This window comes from Anabrus simplex, chromosome 1, assembly GCF_040414725.1.
Source record: "Anabrus simplex isolate iqAnaSimp1 chromosome 1, ASM4041472v1, whole genome shotgun sequence".
Lineage (NCBI taxonomy): Eukaryota > Metazoa > Arthropoda > Insecta > Orthoptera > Tettigoniidae > Anabrus > Anabrus simplex.
This window is the reverse complement of record NC_090265.1, coordinates 1,563,281,272-1,563,296,349: the sequence shown is the minus strand read 5'-3', so window position 1 is coordinate 1,563,296,349 and position 15,078 is coordinate 1,563,281,272. Positions and strand designations below refer to the sequence as shown.

The following is a 15,078-nucleotide window of genomic DNA, read 5'->3' as shown; positions in this document are numbered from 1 at the left end:
GTTCAAATATTTTTGCATCGATATGATGTTTGAATACGTAAACACAGGCAGACATTGCCACATTCACACAGTAGAATGACACTGTTATTCATCTTGTGCCCTGTGCATACTCTGCTGGTTAGGGTCTGAATGTACTGTAATCTCTGCTGTCATTCAGCAGATTTTTCACAGAGGAATACGTTGACATGCTTCTTATTTATGGGGAAGCAAGATAAAACGTGTGTGAGGCACTACGTCTGTACCAGGAATGGTATCCCGACAGGCGACACCTGGCTGCTACGACATTCCATCGTGTTGAAAGACGCCTAAGGACAACAGGCGTGATTTCCAACCAGCCACCAGTCCACGATAGGCCCGTTACATCGGGTGAAACAGAAGAGGCCGTTCTGGAGGCAGCTCGTAATAATCCACACATCAGTACAAGGGCAATTGCACGACAGGTTAACACCAGCCAGCCGTCCGTCTGGCGAATACTGCATGAACATAAATTTCATCCATACCATCTTAAGCTACACCAAGAGCTTCATGGGTGGGATTTCGAAGCTCGAATGGTGTTCTGTCGGTGGCTGTTAGGCAGGCTGGGCAATGATGTAGCAATCGTTTCGCATATCTGGTTCTCGGACGAATCGCGCTTCCACAATAATGGGAACTTCAATCACCACAACATGCACTATTGGAGTCTGGACAATCCTCACTGGGTGCGACAGGCAGCCCATCAAGTACAATGGGGAGTGAATGTTTGGTGTGGAATCTTGGGGATCACCTGATTGGACCTTATTTCTTTGAGGGGTGGCTGTATCAGGCAGTATTTTTTTAAAAATTATTTTATGCCCACATTGGAGCACTTTAATCAATCCATATACATTTAAATCTTAAGAGTATTTAGCTACAAATTTGGCTTCTTCTTCTGCACCCAGAACTTCGTAATTCTTTCCGACCTGACTGCCCTTTCTTCATCAGTTATGATGTACTGTTGCGTGTTAAAGTTTTTAGTTTGAGTCTCAAGTCTCTGTTTCTCAGAATCCTCTTCTCTTCTTGGTCTTCAATTTGCTGCATTGTCAAGCCTAACTCATCTAAATAATCATGGACTTCTTTGAACCAATTATTATTGGTTTTACTTTTCCAAAAGTAGTCGAAAAGATGTTTCACTACCCTGGTTTCTGGTAGGCTTGATATGTGGCAGAAAAATGCAACCCTCCGTTTCCACATTGTGTCTATTATTGACTCAGTTTCCTGGTATACAACTTCATTAAATCCCATAATCGCCATTGTCCATCTACTTGGTGCTTTTTGTTTATGATTGTTCTTAGGATTTTTCTTTCTGTCTTCTGTAATTTATATTTGGTGTTCAAATTGAATAGTGTTTCACTAGCATAGGTTGCTTCAGGTTTAATAACAGAGTTGCATTGTTTGAATTATGCATTTATTGAGAGAGATTTCTTCTTGTAGGTTGTCCAAGTGATACATTGTGTCTGTTTTTTTACTGATACTTCCTCGTTTAAGTTCCAAGTAATAATCTCCGCAAGATACTTGAATTTATTTACAATCGTAATTTTTTTTTTGGTTATTATTCAGTGTGATAGTTGGTGTTTCAACCTTGAAGGATGGCATCATTACAGTCTTTTCAAGTGAGATTTGTAGTCCGACTTTTGCTGCTATTTTTTCAAGTTCTTCAATTTGGTGTTTAGCCTCTTGCACACTATTTACGAGCACCGCAAGGTCATCTGCAAATGCCAGGCAATTGAGTTTGATATTTTTGCCAATCTTGATGTTTGGTTGGCATTTCTTAGTCCATGATTTTCTTCAGTGTGCAGTTAAATAGTAATGGTGAGAGTCAGGATTTAAAATGATTCAGACAACTCCCCTCTGAATTTTTGATTTAGTGTTCTTAATGGTAATCCCACTCTGACGAGTCTAGTGTCAGACCTAAGACGAAATGCTGGTTAATAGAGCAAACGCCTGAAAAGCCATACACCCAATTTTTGATCTGATTTTTGATATGCTCTATTGGTGGAAAAATATCTAATTCCCTTCATGGGAATTTAGTATTACCAATTCCAATAAGGTTGATAAGTTTTTGGTGTATCCAAATTCCTTGAGGATTTTAAGTAATGACTCATGATGGATACTGTCATACGCTTTCTTGAAACCATCAAAAGTGATTAACTTTTTGCTTCTCACTCTTTGATGTTTCATGATCTACTTAAGACTGATTATTTGATCTGAACAACTTCTTCCAAGTCGAAATCCTCCTTAATATTCTCCAAGTTCTTGGTCTAGTTGTTCTTGAATTCTTGTTAGGATAATTCTAGGCAGGATCTTACATGTGACATGAAGTAAAGAAATCCCCTGGTAATTATTTGGATCCAGTCTATCACCCTTTTTGTTTATTGAATGAATTATAGCTTTGTTCCATTCTTCAGGCAGTTTTTCAGAATTCCACATGGCTATGAAGTGTTTGTGGAGGTTTTGAAGTGTTTGTTTACTTGCATTCTTCCACACCTCTGCAACCACTTCATTCTCTCCTGCTGCCTTGTAGTTCTTGAGCCAACCAATTGCCTTGATTACTTCATTGAAATCTGGTAGTATAACACGTCTAGAAAAGGAGAAGATTTGCGCTGTGTATAAGAAAACATAAAGGTCCAATAATACTTCCCTCCCCCCCCTTATCTCTCTCTCTCCCTCTTAATCATTACAAAATTAGATAACACTTCACCTACTCTAATTTTCTGAGTTCTATTTTCTAGAAATGAAGCCACCCATTCAACCACTCTTTGTCTAGTCCAATTGCCCTCATTTTTGTCAGTAATGTCCCATGATCTATCCTATCAAAAGCCTTGGATAAGTCAGTAGCGATACTGTGCATTTGACCTGAATCTAAAATACCTGCTATATCTTGCTGGAATCCTACAAGTTGAGCTTTAGTGGAATAACCTTTCCTAAACCTGAACGGCCTTCTATCAAACCAATTCGTAATTTTGCAAACGTGTGTAATATAATCAGAAAGAATGCTTTCCCAGACCACCACCTCCTCATCTTCGTCCAGCCCAGCTCAGTGCCCTGTGCCATGATACATACGGCCCCTTACAGGGCCAAATAAACGAATCCATCTGTGGAAGATATCAAGTATGCAACCTTACCACATCCCAGGCAATTGGTGGCAAAATACAAAAATACTTGCATGGGAATCAAACCTTTGAGCACTGTCCACTATCACCACTCCCACCACCGCACCCCTTCCAAGTGAGCTGTAGGGAGGCTTGATATGCAGCATGCAGTTTCCAGTCTATACAGTACAATACCAGCTCCTGTTGTAAGGTGCATGTCCTTCGTATTTGTACTCGTTTTACGAGTTCATTTGAGGTGCCCATAATGTATTAATAGTGGCTCACAATTCCTATTGTCTTCTAGCCCGTGAACATACATCTCATTATATTACCCCGATTTAGGGAGAAGGACCGATGTATTTCAGAATTGTAGTAAAAGGAGCGGGATGCATAAAACTAAATTGCAAGGGGCTGGTGAACCACCCAGTATTATCCAAGAATCTTATCTACATAGAAGCATTCAATACAGAAGCCAAACTATTCATGAAGGAGAAGTAACAGAACCCTTTAACACAGATAAGGTTGCATCTTGTCACCTCTTATTTTTCTTCTGGTCACAGTCGTTTTAATGAAGAAAACCCCTGCAGGAAAAGGAAGAGGGATACAGTGGATCCTCGCAGACAGATTAGAAGATCTGGACTTTACTCATGATGTATGCTTATTGACAAAATCATACAAAGATGTCAAAACTAAATTGGAACATCTGGTGAAAGAAGCAGAACATCGCCCAGTGGGAAACCACTGCAATCGGCTACCCGAGTATTGGCGGGAAAACCATAACGTTTGCGGGGTATGGAGGAAATGCCTACTCCCAGTCCTGAACAACTAGGATGAACTTGTAGCATTTCATTTATCACCAATTCATACTTCATTAATCACCTTTCCAGATCACATCTGGAATTGTAAAGCCTGACCTTGTTCAGAAATGTTTCGATCGAAAGATCAGACAATCAATGATGATGAGTCTTCTAATGAATAAATCCACTAGTGTGGACAAACAACAACAAGGATCTGCACAAAGACACCACTTGGAATCGGTGGGGTGTCAAGTAGAAGTCCTAGGTGAGTCGGAGCGCCTGGAAGCCCAACAGACAATCGACAGACAACTGACAGACAGTGGACAAACCCAACAATGTAAGAAGAGACTAAAGTTCAACAAATCAGGAACATTTTCATGTTTTGCAACATTAAACATTAATTCACTAAGTAAGGTGGGCAAGTTGAAACATTTAACTGATGTGATGGACCAGCATAAGATTTTAATAATGGCTTTACAAGAACTTACGAACACACACCAGGACCCAATTGAATCAGGTGGTTATCGTCTCTACAAAGGACATCCAGGACAAAGAGTAATGAAGAATGTCTCCCAATTTGGTGTAGGTTTTCTTGTTCATAGTAGCATAATAGACTCGATTAAAGATTTTTCTTCAATCTCTTCAAGGATGGAACTTCTAACAGTTAAAGTAGGGAATAAAACTTATACTTTAATAAATGTCCCTGCACCAACAAATGACAAAAACAATAAAGATAGAGGAGGAGTTGAAAACTTTTGGGAAGAACTTGATTACATATTATCGAAGATCCCTGATGAGCATATAAAAATCTTACTTGGAGATTTCAGTGCTAAAATAGTCAGAGAAAAGAAGTATCGCACAGTTGTAGGAAAATGGCCAGCTCATAAATTAACGAACAAAAATGGCCAAAGATTAATTGAACTTTGTGCGGATCATAAACTCATTTTGGAAACTACCAGATTCATGAGGCGACCACATAAACTTATGACATTGAAATGCCCTAACGTAAAATTGGGAGAGTTTCAGATTGATCATGTTGCTATGGGTTAAGATTATCATAAAGAAATTTATAATGTCAGAGTCCTCCGTGGGGTAGACATTGACTCGGATCATTATATCTCAAAAATAAAAATCAAGTTAACACCAAAAAGGAAACACAAACATAATCATCTCAAGGCAAGGAGAAATTATGACCACAGTTACTTAATAAATAATAAAATATATTTAGAGAGATCCAAAACACCTTTAAATGACAAATTAGAGACGATGATCAACTTAAAACATAGCTGAAGAAATCGCTCCAATTAAAAAGAGGAAGAAACATGCGTGGTGGAACGGGGAATGTGACAAAGCAATTCAAGCAAGCCGCAAGGCATGGTTAAATGATCAACAGAGGGAAACAGAAAAATCTCGAGAAGAACTAATTAATGCCAGAAGACAAACAGCTAAAGAAATTAGGACAATTAAAAGAAATTATCAAAAGGAAATGCTGAACACTATAGAGGAAACATTCAATCAGCATAAAACAAGAGACTATTACAAAACATTCAAGCAATATCAATCTAAGTTTACCCCTCCCACACTTACGTTAAGAAATAAAAATGGAAAAATGGCACACAATAATCAAGATAATGCTAACATCCTTGCAGAATACTTTAAAGAGTTACTTAATTGTGAGGATCCTGTGGAACATTTAGAATTTGACCCTAACCCAAAAAATAAAACTCCATTACAAAAGATTATACCACCAGTTTACAATTGATGCACTCAAAAACTACAAAGCAGCAGGAGAGAATCAAATAGTAGCAGAAATATGGAAGAATGCTAATGATCAGACTATTCAAAACCTACATAAATACATCATTGATATTTGGAACACGGAGAAGCTTCCCGAGAAATGGAATACAGCGATAATCCACCCGCTGCATAAGAAAGGTGATCGCTCCGATTCAAATAATTATCGGGGGATATCCTTACTTAATATTACATACAAGATTTTATCCAAGATTATATACACAAGAATCCAAGAACAACTCGACCAAGAACTTGGAAAATATCAGGGTGGATTTCTACCAGGTAGAAGCTGTCCAGATCAAATCATTAGTTTAAAATGGATAATGAAGCACCAAAGAGTTCGAAATAAGGTTCTAGTCATCACGTTTGTAGATTTTTAAAAAGCATACGGCAGTATTCATCATGAATCATTATTAAAAAGCCTTAAAGAATTTGGCTTACACCAAAAACTTGTTAACCTCATTAGTATGACATTTAAAAATATGAAGGCAAAAGTTAAACTTAGAGGTGAATTATCAGAATCATTCGCTGTAAGAACTGGACTTCGACAAGGAGACGGACTTTCACCATTGTTATTTAATTGTGCATTGGAGAAGGTTATGCATGAATGTAACAAGAAATGCCAACCAACTATCAAGATCGGTAGAAATATTAAACTCAACTGCTTTGTTTTTGCGGATGATTTAGCATTACTTGCAAATACAATAGAAGAGGCTAAATTTCAAATTGAACAACTAGAAATTATAGCAAAAAAAATGGGATTACAAATTTCATTTGAAAAAAAAAACAGAAATGATGCCAACTTTTAAAGTTGATTTTCCAGTTATTCAACTGAACAGTAATAAAGAGATTAAAATTGTTCAGAAATTCAAATATCTTGGGGGAATAATAACATGGAACACAAATGAAAAATAAGCAATAGAACACAGAACAACTAAATTTAAACAAGCACGAAGACTTACCTGGCCAACCTATTAAAAAAATATCTCTTTTGATAAACGCTAAGCTGAAGCACTATAATTCCATAGTTAAACCAGAGGCAATGTATGCTAGTGAAACTTTATTCAAATTAAATGTAAAATCTACAACAGACAAATTACAGAAAACTGATAGAAGAATTCTTAGAACAATTATTAATAAAAAACACCAAGTTGATGGACATGGAGATTGTTGCCTAACAACATTGTCTATCGTGAATGTGAAGCAATAATATCTACAATGCGTAAAAGAAGAATTTCCTTTTTCTGTCACATATCAAGATTACCAGACACCAGGATATTGAAACAACTATTTAATTACTTTTTGAAAAATAAAATCAATAATAATTGGTTCAAAGAAGTTCAGGATGATTTGGAAGAATTGGGTATAACTCGGCATCAAATAAAAGACAGAAAAGAGAAGAGGATTTTGAAGAACAAAAGCATAAGTCTCAAACTAAAAATAGTTGAACGGAACTATATCGGACACACAAAGGGCTTCCAGGTCGGAAAGGGTGAGAAAGGTTCTGGGAGAAGAAAAAGAAGAAATTAACTCAAATGTATTGATTTTAGTGCTCCAGTGTGGGCATAAAATATGTAAATAATAATAAATAATAAACCGGAAACAAAGAAGTTTATAATGTGAAAGTCCTCCGGGGGGGGGGGGGGTCCGACATTGATTCAGATCATTTTATATCAAAAATAAAAACAAGTTAACACCTAAATGAAGACAAAAAAAGATCAATCCACTAGGCAAAGAAGTTATGATCCCAGTTATTTAATAATAAAATATATATGGAGAGATCTAAAACATCCCTCAGTGACGAATTGGGGATGATAATTAAGAAACTGAAAACTGTAGCTGAGGAAACTGCTCCCATTAAACGGAGAAAGAAACATGCCTGGTGGAATGAGGAATGTGACAGTGTAATTCAAGAAAGGCATAAGGCATGGTTATCTGGCCAACAACGGAAAACCGAAAAATCCCGCGAAGAACTCATGAATGCCAGAAGACAAACAGCCAAAGAAATTAGAAGAATTAAAAGTAATTATCAAAAAGAAACACTGAATACCATAGAAGTAGCATTTAGTCAACATAAAACTAGAAACTATTACAAAACATTCCAACAATATCAATCAAAGTACACTCCACCTACACTTATGATGAAAAATAAAAATAGGGAAATGACGCACAATAATAGGGTTAATGCTAAAATTATTGCCGACTATTTTAAACAATTGCTTAACTGTGAAGTTCCAAAAGAACAATTCGATTTTGATCCTTCCCCAAAAATAAAACTCTACTGGAAAAGGTTATACCACCAACTTATGATGAAGTGATCAAAGCAATAAATTCCCTCAAGAACTACAAAGCAGCAGGAGAGAATCAATTGGGAGCAGAACTGTGGAAGAATGAAAATAAACAAACCCTTCAAAATTTACATAAACATATCATAGACATTTGGAGTACTGGAGAAATGCCTGAGGAATAATCCAGCCACTGCACAAAAAAGGTGATAGATTGGATCCCAGTAATTATCGGGGTATATCTCAGCTTGATGTTACTTATAAGATATTATGTAAAATGATATATATATATATATATATATATAAGAATTCAGAAACGACTTGACCAGGAACTGGGAGAATACCAGGGAGGATTTTGACCAGGATGAAGCTATCCTGATCAAATCATCAATCTTAAGTGGATCCTGAAACACAATAGAGTTCGGAACAAGACATTATTAATCACTTTGTTGAAAGCTTTGATGGTATTCATCATGAGTCACTACTGAAAGTCCTTAAAGAATTTGGTTTACACCAAAAAGTCATCATTCTTAAGAATACTAAGTTGAAAATCAACTTTAGAGGTGAGCCATCTGAAATCCACACTGGACTTCGACAGAGAGATGAACTCTCGCCATTATTGTTTAGCTGTGCCCTGGAGAAAGTCATGCGAGAATGGGTAAAGAAATGTTATTCAAACATCAAGATAGGCAGAAATATTACTTAATTGCCTAGCATTCGCAGACAATCTTGCATTAGTAGCAAGTAGTGTGGAAAAAGCCAAATTTCAAATTGACGAACTCCAGAAAATTGCTGCAAAAATCATTTTCAAAGACTGAAATGATGCCGACCATCAGAATTGAAACACCAGCCATTCACCTCGACAATGGCAAACAAATTAAGAATTTGAATAAGTTCAAATATCGTGGGGAAATTATAACCTGGAACACAAAAGAGAAAACCTTGATCAACAGCAGAACATCTAAACTGAAAACAGCACACCAAATCACCTGGCCAACTTATCGTAAGAAATCTGTCTCCATGAATGCTAAATTTTGACATTACAATACAGTTGTAAAACCCGCAGCAACTTATGCTAGTGAAACACTCTTCAAGTTGAACACTAAATCAACAATAAGAAATTGTTACAATAATAAAAACCACCTTTCCAATACATAGTAATCCTTTATATTTATGATAAAACCATTAACAGATATTAAAATTAGGATATGTTTCGCTCATGCTTTGTGAGCATCATCAGCCAGAATAACCTACTTCAAGGTGGGTCAGGGCCCTGATCCCAGTACATATAATGTAAAAACGTGTATTAATACAACGTTAAAACTAATTACAACAATTTAAAAAATGATCAATAGGAATATAATATATCTATTAAAACATTTAGTGGCCATTAAAATAGCTTGAAATGTAGATGAATGATATGAAATGTTAATGATACGTTGCTGTGGATGATTATTCGTGTGGAACGATGAGCATAATCCTTGTACGATGGCATTAAACTGTTTGTAGTTGGGAACACTTTTAGTAAAATGAACTGTTGTGGACTGCTATCTTGTTATAGATGTCTTAAGATCAACATGTGTTGGTTGAAAAACGAATTGTATAGATGGATAAAAACGTCGCCAGGTTAGTGCGAAACGGCTTTAAGAGATTCCCTCGTGTTATATTTCATCGTAGTGTTATTCAAATATATCCTGTCAATGATCTTCGAACAGAGGACTAAAAGATCTCATAGGTGAAAAACATGAAACAGTTGAGGCCTTAACCTATAGACCACTAGGTGAGTGGAAAAGTTTACACTGCTTTCATACTTCACCGGGTTAGTTGTTGGCAGCAGTGGGTAGTGAATGATTGCAGCTGTATTCATGAAGTCTCTGGCCTAAAATATGCCTTATCTTCTCTACTTTACATACTATACAATCTCTGCTCAGCTGACGAGGTAAACAGAAATGGCGAGCGCAAAACGGAAGAGATGTTTGAAGACAAAATAAGGAACTACATGGAAGATGAATCTCTAGGTGACATTAGTATTTCTGATAATAGTGATAACGATTATATTGATTCTTCAGATGGTGACCTTCCTAGTATTTCTAGTGAAAGTGAGAAGATATTGCATCAGAAGCTAAGGTGATGGTAGGAGATTTTGAACGTACATTCGTGTGGAAAAAGTGTAAGCCTGGGGATAGTGTGCACCCTAATATAATTCCATTCACGGGAAATCCTGGTGTTAGGGTTGGATTATTACCAGAGGTGAGTGCGATTGACTGTTTTGAACTGTTTCTAACAGATGATATTGTAAATTTGATATTGACGAAACTAATTCCTACGCTAAAACTGCATTGAAAAACTTGTAAATAAATCCTCGCATACAAGGGCACAGTTTTGGAAAGAAACAATATCTTATGAAATTCGTCAGTTTATTGCGTTAGTGTTGTTAGTGGGAATAATACAAAAGACTGAAATAAAAATGTATTGGTGACAGACAGTATTCTAAAAACACCAATATTTTATGAAGCCATGTCACAGGCCTACTGTAAAAAAGTGTAAATAGAGTGTAAAGTAAGTTTTTATTAACCTTGAATAATGTATGAATGTGTTCCCTTAATAATTGTTACTCATTCCTTGCTTCCTAAAAATGAATAATTGCCTCCAAAAACCTCACCTTTCTGGCACAGGAGGTCTGCCAGAACCCGCCACTGAAGGGGTTAAGGTGCTCCAATGGGGGCGTAAACTACGTAAAAATAAAATCCAAAAACTAAAACAATGAGTTCAAATGGCAAGGTACAAGAACCTATTCTGCAGGAAAATGAAGTCCTAAAAAACATGAAGCATTTTACATATTTAGGAACCACCCCCTGCGGGTGGGGTATGCAGACGAAGAATACACCCACGGTATCCCCTGCCTGTCATAAGAGGTGACTAAAAGAGGCAACCAAGAACCATGAGACACACTTATAATTAGTACCAGTACATGCGGAACACCATGGGTCAACGTTACTTGTGACTAATACGGCCTTGCAAGGAAAACCATGCATGTACGTTACATAGGAGCAGTACCATTGCGAGGAACACTATGGGTCTTGGCGTTACTCATGATAAGTGTCATCATAAGAAATAATTTGACAAGAGGGTCCACCTTTTCAATACAATATATCAAATAAATAATATTACATCGTTACATATTACTTATAATTGCACTTCAATATGGAACAAAAATGAAATTTATAGCTTATAATAAGTGTCATCATGTGTATTCCACTGGTCGGTTCCACTGTGTTCATAATGGGTCTGCATTACCTATGAGTAGTACCATCTTTTGAGAAACAACATGGGCCTACGTTGCCTCTGATTAGTACCACTATGTGAGAAACACCACGGGTTTGGCTGGCGCCTGTGATTAGTAACATTATATGAGGAAAACCATAAGTTTGTGTTGCCCAAGAGTAGTATCATAATGTGAGGGACACTGTAGGTTTGTGTTGCCTGTATGTGTTACCGCGATGTGTGATATACCGTGGGTTTGTATTGCCTATGATTAGTACCACTATGTGAGTGACACCATGGGTATACGTAGGCTGTGATTAGTTCCACTTTGTGAGGAACACCACGGGAATACCGGCGCCTGTGGCTAATCCTGCTATGTGAGGAACACCATGGGTCTGCGTTGTTTGTGAGTGGTACCCTTAGATGTGAAACACCATGGGTTTGTGTTACCTGTCGATGGTCCCAACTAAAGAATGGCCAGCGTAACCATGGAGGGCAGCTTAAATGATATAAGGATGTTCTAAAGTATAATCTTAAAAGATGTCATATTGATACGATCAACTGGGAAACTACAGCCGAGGATAGGTCCAAATGGCGTAGCATTGTATACAATGGAGTTGAACATCTAGAAAAAGATAGAAGTTCAGAAGCGGAGAGGAGGAACCGCAGGAAAGAACGAGTGAATGCGAGGGATGGCATTCTTGCACAACCATCTGCTGCAACTACTAGTGTGTGCTGTCACTGCAATAAAATCTGTGCATCCAGAATCGGACTGTTCAGCCATCTGAGACGACACAATTAATATGTCCAAATTACATTGTATTTATATACTACATATTCATTGACGAATAAATGCCTATGATGATGATGTATGTGATTACCATAGCTCTACATTACCTGTGATTAGTACCACCATGCGAAAAACACCATGAGTTTATGTTACCTGTGATTAGTACCACTATAGGTGGAACACCATGGTTCTGCTTTACCAGTGATTAGTATTATTATGAGGGGCCGGTGATCGGGATTTTGGACCCCTTTGGACAACATGCATCATCTCTGAAAATAAGGAATTGTGAATCAGATCCAGTGACTGTTTTGGATTCATGGTCATTTTTTAATCCTCGTTCGTTTTAGATTCTAGTCAGTTGATACATTTTGAAGTTTTAATTATTGTGTCATTTCATTGCACCTTGTACCATGATCTAGCTGTTAGGTCCCTTTAACTCTCTTGGAGCCAGGCGGTAGTGCGAGCACCCACCCTCTAAATTGCCAAAGCCGATCAGGTCGGCCTTCAAAAATCCAGTTGGAAGTTGCTAAAGCTGATTGCATCGGCCAGCTTAAAATTCTGGGATGTACATAATTTTGAGGCAACCTATAGTGACGTGCATACTTTTGTGACAACCTATAGTAAAGGGGCTACACGTTATAGTGTGCCTGACCCTGCTTTGGCAGTTCTAAGAGGGTGTTATAGCTTTCAGAAGAGTCGTTTCCTGTGTTTACAAATACCGCTAACCGGTTAATAAGAGGTTGCTCCTTGCAGTGAGTGGATTTGTGCCAGCAAAATGGCAAGTGTTTCACGTGATATTTTTTTCAGCAGGTATTAATGACTATAAATTAATGCAGTATTTGGAACAATGCGAAGTTAACGCGGATGATTTATCAGATAGCGATAGTGAATTTAGTTCAGAGAATAGCGACAAAATTATACCAGACATGTCCCTGGGATCACCGCAGCTAAAGAAGAGAAGTTTAATTTTTTCTAACGGCACTAAAGCTACGGTACTGTGAATATGGTGGTAGATGAAACTAGTGATAACGATGATGAAGTCTTAGGAGAACATTTTGCGGAAATTTGTCCCAATAAACCCGACAACATTCCTCAGCCTCCTGTCTCCTTCATGGAACTTCTTGGACATAAATATGCCCCTCCGTCTGATTCTCCGCCCATACCATACTTCAGTTTACTTTTCACTTTCTCTCCCCTAAACCTTATAGTCATATATAGTCCTCTATCATTACGTAAATGCTGGTCCCTGCAGGCCAAGTGTAGTGCGCCTACCTCTCACCCAGAGGTCATGGGTTCGATTCCCTGCCAGGTCAAGAATTTTCACTTGGGCCTGAGGGTTGGCTCGAGGTCCACTCAACCTAAGTGATCCTAAGTGATTGCAATTGAGGAGATATCTGAGGGTGAGAGGGCGACCCCGATCTAGAAAACCAAGAATAATGACCGAGAGGATTTGTCTCACTGACCATACCTCACCTCGTAAACTGCAGGTCTTTGAACTGAGCAGCGGTCGCTTGGTAGGCCAAAGCTAATCAGGGCTTTAGCCCCATAGATTTTGATTACATATATTCTGTTTTATTGTAAAATTCTTTTTCAAATAGATACTAGAACCGAAAACGAGAAAATGTTTTTGCGGAAAACAAAAACTATAATATCTACTTTAAAAAAATATATAATTCAGAATTATTTTTATATTATGTTGTCTGCATGTAGAAAAATTCTTGTCAGTATTTGCCATACATCGATACATATACGCAAATTTTATCGGTGAGTAAAATTGTCTTGTTTTTACTAGTGACATATACTTGAATTTTTATTTTTTATGTTTTTATTTTTCTCGTTTAAATTATTTATTCTATGGTATTGTATGTAGAAATATATTATACATAATTACATATATTCTTTTGTATCGTGAATTATTTTTTCAAATTAGATATTGAGAGAGAAAGTGCAAAAATGTTTTTCTCTTCCTAAAAATAAATGTTATCGACAACTATAAATCATTAAATGTTAAACAATTTATTGAAACCACCTATTCAATACTAGTTAAGTCTTTAGGACTATAATACTGTCATTATATTAAGTTTGAGTATGGTACATGTTTCGCCTGTCATTGCAGGCATCATCAGCTATGAAATCTATCTCCAAGTCAGATCTCTGAGTGGATTCTATACTAGGATTATTCATAAATCAATATTTTTTATATAACAATTTGCACTGAAGTACAAGACATTAGGTCATATTGGAGTGAACAAACTGTTCATGTCTTAAAGTTCTAATGTGACGTCCAACTCATGTTCACATCCAATGGAAATAATATCAACTGTCAACTCTCATAATGCCGGTAATGAGAACAGCATGATACAAGCGGGTTTAAAACATCTGTACATTTTTAAAACCTGTTAGGAGATTAACTTGTACTAGAACTATTCTTAAAAACTATTTTTTACACAATTTACACTAATATGTATAACATACGGTACAATTTGGAAATGAACTTACAATTCCAATGGGACGTCCTACTCATGTCCACGTCGAATGGAGATAATGCCGATACTGAGATGGCAATTGTAGTCTATTGGAATCATTACATTTAAACATTTCTTTTTACATTTGTAGGAGATCAAACACGTTTAGCTTATATGGTTTTTGGGATGTCCTAAATATTCTATAGATCAACATCATTCCTTGAAGAATGAGAATCAATATTAAAGTGGAGTGCCAGTTGGATGACAAGAATGCTTGTAGAGTGCTTAATTTAGTTTCATTAAATAACAGATTATTACATCTCCGTATAAACATTCTGTATGTTGTTTATTTACATCCAGAATTCAGTTGAACTCCTCTTCAGGCTTACATGGAATAACTTCAAAAGCTTCACAACATAAACAACATACAAGATATTATTTAATGAAACTTGATCAAGCTCTCTACCAGCATTCTTGCCATCCAACTGGCACTCCACTTTAATATTGATTCTCATTCTTTAAAAAATGGAAAGTCACATCCCTATGGTTTGAATTCCATGTAAAACTGGAGGTCCT

General features: G+C 37.0%; 1 protein-coding gene across 1 annotated transcript in view; it reads left to right on the top strand.

Moving 5' to 3' along the window:
* Nucleotides 1-15,078, top strand: part of rictor (rapamycin-insensitive companion of Tor) — a 540,306-nt gene that overhangs the window by 293,599 nt on the left and 231,629 nt on the right. The gene's annotated exons all lie outside the window — the stretch shown is intronic.